The sequence below is a fragment of the Dromaius novaehollandiae genome, chromosome W, assembly GCF_036370855.1.
Source record: "Dromaius novaehollandiae isolate bDroNov1 chromosome W, bDroNov1.hap1, whole genome shotgun sequence".
Taxonomy (NCBI): Eukaryota; Metazoa; Chordata; class Aves; order Casuariiformes; family Dromaiidae; genus Dromaius; species Dromaius novaehollandiae.
Window position 1 is genome coordinate 7639264 of NC_088130.1, and position 8506 is coordinate 7647769.

The following is an 8506-nucleotide window of genomic DNA, read 5'->3' on the forward strand; positions in this document are numbered from 1 at the left end:
AGGACACAGAGCACGAGATTGTCGGCGGTCGGGAAACGAGAAGCGGGGAGGGCAACTAGGGGGCCACCCCTCCCCGGTGAGCCGGCTTCAAGTAGCCCCTGTCAACAACAACACACCGCTGATGGACAGCTCCAGCGACCAAACTCCGAAGGGAAACCCCGCGTGGCCCTGGTCTTAGGGTGTGAGAAGAGACCCCGAGTGAAAGCGCATCTGATAGGCCCACCAGGGGCGGGTCCTCCTAGCATCCCCTTAATAATGATGCTAGATACGGGGGCAGATGTTACATGTGTGCCCTCGTGGTTGTGGCCATCGAGTTGGCCAGCAAAAGTGGCAAGCTCGTTAGATGGAGTGGGAGGCAGGGCAGAGGCTATGATTTCTGAAACCGATATCACAATTGTATTGGAGGACCCGGATAGGCCTGCTCAGATCATCCGTGTGCGGCCGTACATAACTGCCATAGGGGAACCATTGTTAGGGCGAGATGCCTTATTGCAAAGCGGCTTTCACCTGACAAATTTAGGGTAAGGGCCACTGCCTACCTCCTCGGGGCTCATTTCGCTGTCCCGCTGACATGGTGCTCCAATGAGCCTGTGTGGGTAGAGCAGTGGCCATTGACAGCAGACAAATTGGCGGCTGCCCGACAAATAGTAAGTAGAGAATTAGAGCAGGGACACCTGGAGGAAAGCCACAGTCCCTGGAACACTCCTATATTTGTGATACACAAAAAGGATAAGTCTAAATTTCGATTACTGCACGACCTACGAGCGGTAAATCAGCAGATGGAAGCGATGGGTGCCCTCCAGCCAGGGTTGCCACTACCATCAGCAATACCAAAGAATTGGCCAGTGGTGGTGATGGATATCCAAGATTGCTTTTTCTCTATACCATTAGCCCCTCAGGACAAAGCTCGATTTGCCTTCACACTGCCCTCAGAGAATCTGCAGGAGCCAGCAGCGCGATATCAATGGACAGTCCTCCCGCAGGGCATGAAAAATTCGCCTACGATTTGTCAGGCGGCAGTAGCTAAGGTATTGCAGCCGGTAAGAGCGCAGTTCCCGCGCGCGCTTATCATCCATTACATGGACGACCTCCTAATAGCTGCAGAGACCCAGCAAGAAACCGATCAGGCAGAACAGGCAGTAATTAACTGCCTAAATGAAGCGGGATTGTACGTCCAGAAAGCGAAGACGCAAAGGGGAGAATCTGTCGACTATCTGGGAACCACCATCCTCCCCAGAGCTGTGGTCCCACAGCCGATAAAGCTCAATAAAGAGATACGGACGTTGCATGATGTACAGCAATTGGTTGGAGCTCTCCAATGGCTGCGAGGGCTGATAGGTATTCCCAAGGAGTGGATGGAGCCACTGTTCGAGTTGCTCAAGGGCCACAAACCATGGGAACCGAGGCAGATGACACCGAACGCGTTAGAAGCCCTCCGAAAAATAGAAGATCTCATGGCAAAGGGCGGAGTAACGAGATACGACCCGGCCAGACCAATCAATCTGTACGTGGCAGTTACAAGAACAGGAGCCATAGGCGTTCTAGGACAAGGGACACCGGAGCGTCCGGAAGTCGTATGGTGGATAGTGTCGAACCAAATAAGTACGGCATACGTCACAATCGTAACAGCGTTGGCACAGATGATACAGAAGGGACGAACCGCCACCGTTCGGCACTTCGCGAAGGAGCCTGAGTCCATTTACCTGCCGGTAAAAAGGAATCAATGGGACAGCGTGGTCCAGAAACAAGATAGTATAGCAATAGCTTTAGAAGGATTCCCAGGAACAATCAGATTATCACCTGTGCTGGAGATGTATACACACCTCACCGTCCTTCGGCCCCATCTGAAAGCCCGAGTGCTACAGCGACCTGCACCAGGGCGCACAGTGTTCACCGACGCGTCATCGGTGACCAGGGCAGCGGTTGTTGTGTGGCAAGATCAAAAGGCCCAATGGCACCGAGTGAAGATCAGCGAGCTGGACAGTAGCGTACAGCATTTAGAGGCCCGAGCTGTGGCGCAGGCATTGCAAATGTGGCCAGAAGAGCATTTGAATGTAGTGACAGACTCCATGTTCGTCTTTAAATTGTTACACAACATGTCATTACCCGGATGGGCCGGATCGCCCATTGCGCTAATGCTAGAAGAAGCCCTACAACAACGGCGGGCCACTGCCTCTGTTATTCATGTTCGGAGTCATGAGGCAATCCAAGGAGTATACCAAGAAGGCAACAATAAAGCCGATCAAGCGGCCAAAGGTGTGTGGACAGTCGCAGAAGCAAGGCAGGTGCACGACCTTCTCCATGTTGGTGCAAAAGCACTGGCAAAAAGCTGCAACATCCCCCTCACCACGGCTCGTGAAGTGGTTGCGGCTTGCCCGTATTGCCAAAAAACCCCCCTGTGGGGCGCCGGCATCAACCCCAGGGGGCTGAAAGGAAACCAAATATGGCAAACGGACTTCACAATGTGCCAGCGACTTCGACCACGGCCCTGGCTGGCTGTCACAGTAGACACACACAGCGGTATCATCGTTGCGACCCAACATAAACGAGTCACAGCGCGGGCGGCACAGTTGCATTGGCACACGGCAATGGCCTGGCTGGGTACCCCAGAAACTATTAAAACAGACAACGGCACGTGTTTCACAGCGCAAAGCACGAGAGAATGGGCCGTACGCTGGGGAATTAAGCTAGTGCACGGTATTGCCTATAATAGCACAGGTCAAGCCATTGTCGAGCGAGCAAACCGCACTTTAAAGCAAAGGATCGAGATTCTTGGGGAGGGGGAAGGATATACACAAAGAATCCCCGCGCACAAACAATCAGAAATAATTATGCGCGCCTTATTCGGTCTGAATCAGTTCATCAGGGGGGAGGAGAACAAGACGCCAGCGGAAAAGCATTGGGTGGTCCGAGCGACGCACGAGGGACCAGACGTAAAGGTTCGAATCCCGGAAAAAGGGGAATGGGAAGAGGGGTGGCAGCTGGTAACCCAAGGACGAGGGTATGCAGCGGTCAGGCAGGGAGAAATGGTAAGATGGGTCCCTATGAAGTGGGTACGCCCAGACCTCAGGGCAAGGACAAGACAGGAAGCAGAGAGTCAGGTGAATTAATGAATGTCTGAGTTTTATTGCAGGGGAGGACCACCCTGAAAAGCTGATGATCCCTTCTAGCAGCAAAGACAGCAGACAGGAGAAGAAGAACAGATGAGAAAAGGCGCGTGAAACCACAAGAAGAACGCGTAACCAGAAAACCTGAGAAGATGGCAGGGGGGAGCAACCCAAGTAGCTCTCCTCGTAGCGATGCTGGGACTGGGACTCCAAGGGGTGAAAGGCGAACCAATGTTAGCGAAATGGGGTAGTAACAATCTATGGCTCACCTGACAAACCGGACAGGAAATAAGCAATTTTGCCTGATGTTGGTGGGTACGGGGCAGCCCTTTTAAGACATGCTTAATAGGGGTCCCATTGAATTTGACCGTAGACCTACCAAAGCTGAGAGAGCATTGACACGCTGAATGCGTCATTGCCCTGGGACCCGCAAGAGCTTGACCTTCTGGGTTCAGTAGTGGTAATTGGCTTGGGCTAGGACCATGGGCCAGGCAATTACTAATAGAAGAGTTGCACCTGCTACTGATGCTTGTGCTAGGTATATTAGTATATAGACTAGTGTTTAGATGCTTGGTAAGACAACTGCTAGAAAAGGGGTGGTCCCACCCACACCCACACTATGAACGCTTAACCCGCGACACGGCAATTTAAAGCAAATAGCATAGTCAAAGCATGGGGAGGGGGAGATGTAGGGAACGGCGATCGGAAGATCTCGCGATGGCACGGAAAGAGGAAGGAAGAGGAAGGATATGACGTAGAGATAGCAGTATGCTTGTAGGTATATAAGCAAATACATGCGTACAATAAACGCCATTTGCAGCATCCTCATATTGGTGTCAGTGCTCATTGGCCCGGAGGCTGGGGGAGCCTCCGTGCCGTCTCAGGCGAACGGGAGAGTGTCGCATCAGAAGGCGACACTCAATGATAACTGCCTGATGATGAAATAGAAGAGGTGTTCCTTCAACATATTTGCACCAATGATAGGTTGGTAAATGTGGTGGATTGATTCACGGACTCCAATGTGCTGGATCAGAATCAACCTTATTCAAGCAAGCAAGCGCTTTATATATGCTCTAGCCCGGGTCGGTACTTTCCCGAAGGTCATGTTCCCATCATCACTCCTCCTCATTCCGTGCGGCTACTTCCTTATCTACATAGTGCTATTTATTCCTCCCAAGGCTTTCGATTCCTTAACTCTATCTTGTCCAATCCCTCGCTGTCTGCCCCTACATCTCCCCCTTTTTTATTTTCTAAACTAAATATTGCCAGTGCAGTGTGTATTTGTACAACAAGTACTTGATGCAAAGCCCTTCGAGTCATTCTCTGCATAAGGCTTATTAAGCAGGGGAGATAGATAGCAAGGGCTAGAAATCTTAGCAAGATTACCAATCCACATGCCAGTACCTTCTTAACCCACGACCCCAAACCTAACGTCCAGTCCTATACCTCAAAAGGGTTCCACTCTGATTCTATCTACAACTTATTAGTGAGGTCGTGTAGTTGCCATAAGCTTTTATGAATAGATATTGACCCTGCACGAGGCAGGCAGATATTGCCAGAAAATGTCCTGACATGGGCTCATCTTAACTGGCTCTCAGTCCTCGTTTGGTGTTTTGAGGGATGCGTCAACAGGTCGAATCAGCCGTGCAGGCATCCAACAAGGCCCGTTACCTGTGGAGACACAAGCACAACCTTTCCCCCACGTTATTAAGTCTACTGGTTCACTCCATTGACCCGTTTCCAGGTTCTTGTAGTGAACCCGAGGCTGTTCTCGCCACGTAGGGCATGAGAAATGCTTATTAACTGCACTTTTGTTGTCCGAAAAGCGGATTCGTTGCCCGGTGTGCAATAAGCCAATAATTACACACTCAGGAGAGACATTTGTTTATTTATTTCAGAGTTGCGCAAGCCTGGGTGCTCAGTGGTTTCCCACAAATCAAGCACACCCCCCCAACTTTTCAAGTAGCATTTATACACACAAATTGCCAGATTTGCGACTTTCCCTTTTACACTGATTGGTTAGTGATTTCTTCATTCCCTGGGTCCCACCCCTGCTCCTCAAGGTCCTGATCAATTAACACTGCCCCAGCTAGGTCAGTAGGTGTTATCTCCCAAGGTCCTGAGGAAGAGGACATAATCCAGACCCCTTAATCAGCACTGTTTCAACAGTGAGAGGAGGCTTTGCTTCCCAAGGTCCTGGCGCCCAAACAGGCCTTATTTCTCAGCCTTGGCATCCTCCCTTTCGGAGAGTGGGGCACAGGAATGCAGACTGCTTGTAACTCCCTTATCTTTCCAGCCTGCACCAGCTCTGAGGCCCTTTCTTACCGAACTAGGAGCGCGGCCTAAGGCTTCAGCAAATTTAGCTACTCATGCTAAGCAAGTGTGCGGCTACCCATGCTAAGCAAATTCTAAGATAGAAGTTATCCAAATCTACCTACTTCAAACATTCTTTCTGAGCTTCTCAGGGTTGTCTTGTAACACTTTGGTCCGTATAATGGTCTAAGAGGTTGAGAACATATAAGGCTTTCCACAGCTGCTCTTGTGGGGAGGCACCAGGGCTATTCCCCCTTTTTTGTTTTTCAAGCATGTTTTTTAGAGTACAATGGGTACGTTCCACTATTGCCTGACCAGTTGGGGCATGGGGAATTCCTGTCACATGAGCGACCCCCCAGGTTTGAAGAAATGCCCGCGTTCACTGTGCAGTGTATGCGGGACCATTGTCAGTTTTAATTTGAGTGGGAACCCCCATTGTGGCGAAACAGGCAAGCCAGTGACGACATACATCACGGCTTTTTTCCCCAGCATGGGCAATAGCGACAACGTAATGGGAAAGGGTATCTACAGAGACATGGACATATTTCAGGCTTCCGAATGAGGGATAATGGGTAATGTCTGTCTGCCAGACATTGCAGGGTTGCAGGCCTCGAGGGTTGGTCCCTGAGTAGGGTGGTAACGGGGATACATTTTGGCGATCAGGGCAACTTCAAATAATGTTTTGGGCCTGGTCTCTTGTGATAAGTTTTTTGTAGCGCTTTTGCATTTTGGTGAAAAAAAAGAAATCATGGGACAATTTAGCCTGCTGACAGGTGTTAGCTGTCAGCACAGCTGCCATAAAATGGTCAGCAACGCGATTGCCTTGGGCAATTGGCCCAGGTAGAGTGGTGTGAGAGCGAACATGTAAAACAAAATAGTCATGCTCTGTTTGCTCCAACAAAAACAACAGTTGTTCCTTCAGAAGAAGAAACAATTGTTGATTCGTAAGAGTTTTTAAAAAGGATCGTTCCAGGCGCTGGATGACGCCCGTAACGTAAAGAGAGTTAGCAACAACGTTCAAAGGCTGTGCCTTGAATAATGTGAAGGCTTGGACAGCAGCTGCAGAAGCAGATATTGGGTTGTTTGTCTGGGGTGTCTTCCTCATCCAAAGTCCATCTTCTTTCTTAAGCTGTTTATTCTCCTCCCGTAACCTCTGAACTTCTACTTGAAGCCTCTTATATTCTTCCATTACTTTCTTAACTTCAATGTCATCCAAAGAGGAACTTATTGATTTAGACATTACAGAAGAATCTGTCTTTGTTGCAGTTGTGGATACAATTTTATTTATTTCTATGTCATGAGGCGTATCATTTTCCGTTGGTAGCTCAAACATACACCTAAGTTTCAAATGCATGAGTTCTTCTGGTTTTGCTTCTTTCCATAGCTGCTTCCATATCTGAAGTATCAGCTGGAGCAAACATAGACTGTTGGTTGTTTTTCGTTTGTTTGTTTTGTTTTTTTAAAGCCATAAACTTGTGTTTACTTTTCTCATTAGGATCATAGTCCAAAGGCTGTAGCATCACAGAAACATTAATTGATGTTCCTGCATCGATAATTGCACTGTTGTTAGGTCTTACACAGTATCTACATGGTGCTGTGGTCTTAACTTTGAAGCACACGTTTCTGTCTGTAGGATTGCCGAGCTTCAGGTTTGTGGTGACACCATCTGTGAAAGGCCCTTTGAATTTGAGCTCGTGCTGCGGTTCGAGGCTGAGGCTTGCTCCGCTTTCGCTATGTTCCTCCTCCTGCTGCTCAGCTGTGGCGGCACCAGGTGGAGGCGGTGCCAGGCGGAGAGAGGAAGGGCCAGGCGGGAGGGGAAGGAAGGCAGGGAGGAAAGGAGGGAGGGAAGGAAGGCAGGCGGTGGGCGTGCCCGGCCAGTGTAGTCACGCCCCACCAAGCGGCCCTGGGGCGATGGATCCTTCCCAGAAGGCCGGGTCAGTGTGTGGGGGGGTTGTGGGCAGTCGGCACTTGCGGGCGGCCCCATCTCTTGAGGGGGCGGTGGTTCCGAAGGGGCCGTAAGATGGACACAGCAAGGTGTGTTAAGAGGCGGATAGAGGTCCGGCTCCTGTTCCAGATCGATCAGCCCTGGGTCAAATGGATTGTCTGGGTCATTTCCTGGGGAGTCCCATCCACCCACCGCCCCCACCACCGTGTCGCTTGACGGATGTGCTGTGGGGGCTGCGGGTGCCTCCAGTCCCTGTGTTTTCTTCTTGCTATGCTCTTTCAGGGTCTCAAGCATGGTATGCCAAGGGGCTAAAAGTCCTGCCGCCGTCTTATCGTTTCTTGTTGCCGCGTCCCAGAGCTTAACCCTGATCGAGTCCCACGTACCGAGGCTATAAACCGTGCTGGACTTTACCTCGGGACAGTTCGAGCGTGCCCACACCAATAGCATTTGGAGATCTTGGGGGGGGGGGGGCGGTATATCTCTGCCGTGCTGTTTCAAAGTCTTTTGCATTATGTTTAGCACGGACCTATCTTGCGGGGAGATTCCGTTTCCCACAACTCCCACGCGTTCCCGGCTGCTTACCTCTGTCCAGCGGTAGGCAATTTTGTCGCATGCAACGCCGCTTGCTTTCAGCAGCTCAGTTCCTGCTTCCTTTCAGCAGTTCACCGGCTCCTTTCAGCAGCTTCTCCGTTCAGCTGGGCTCCACCACCGGTTCAGCTATCTGCTGCTTCTATAGCCCTGGACGGAGCCAGTCTTCAGGTCCCTGTTCGGGCGCCATTTGTGGCGGATTGATTCACGGACTCCGATGTGCTGGATCAGAATCAACTTTATTCAAGCAAGCAAGCCCTTTATATATGCTCTAGCCTGGGTCGGTACTTTCCCGAAGGTCATGTTCCCATCATCACTCCTTCTCATTCTGTGCGGCTACTTCCTTATCTACATAGTGCTATTTATTCCTCCCAAGGCTTTCGATTCCTTAACTCTATCTTGTCCAATCCCTCACTGTCTGCCCCTACAGGTAAACAGCAATTGGTGCTTATGCCCATATGCTGAAATATGAGAGTTAATAATAGGTTCCTGTACCCATACATGAGTTAGCAGCTCTGTCTGAAGGTCATCTCACCTGAGTGTAATGGAAATT

General features: G+C 50.3%; 1 pseudogene; it reads right to left on the minus strand.

Moving 5' to 3' along the window:
• Nucleotides 1–4017: 4017 nt before the first annotated feature.
• On the minus strand, nucleotides 4018–7303 carry LOC135324376 (vesicle-associated membrane protein-associated protein B/C-like; annotated as a pseudogene).
• Between the last annotated feature and the right edge of the window lie 1203 nt (nucleotides 7304–8506).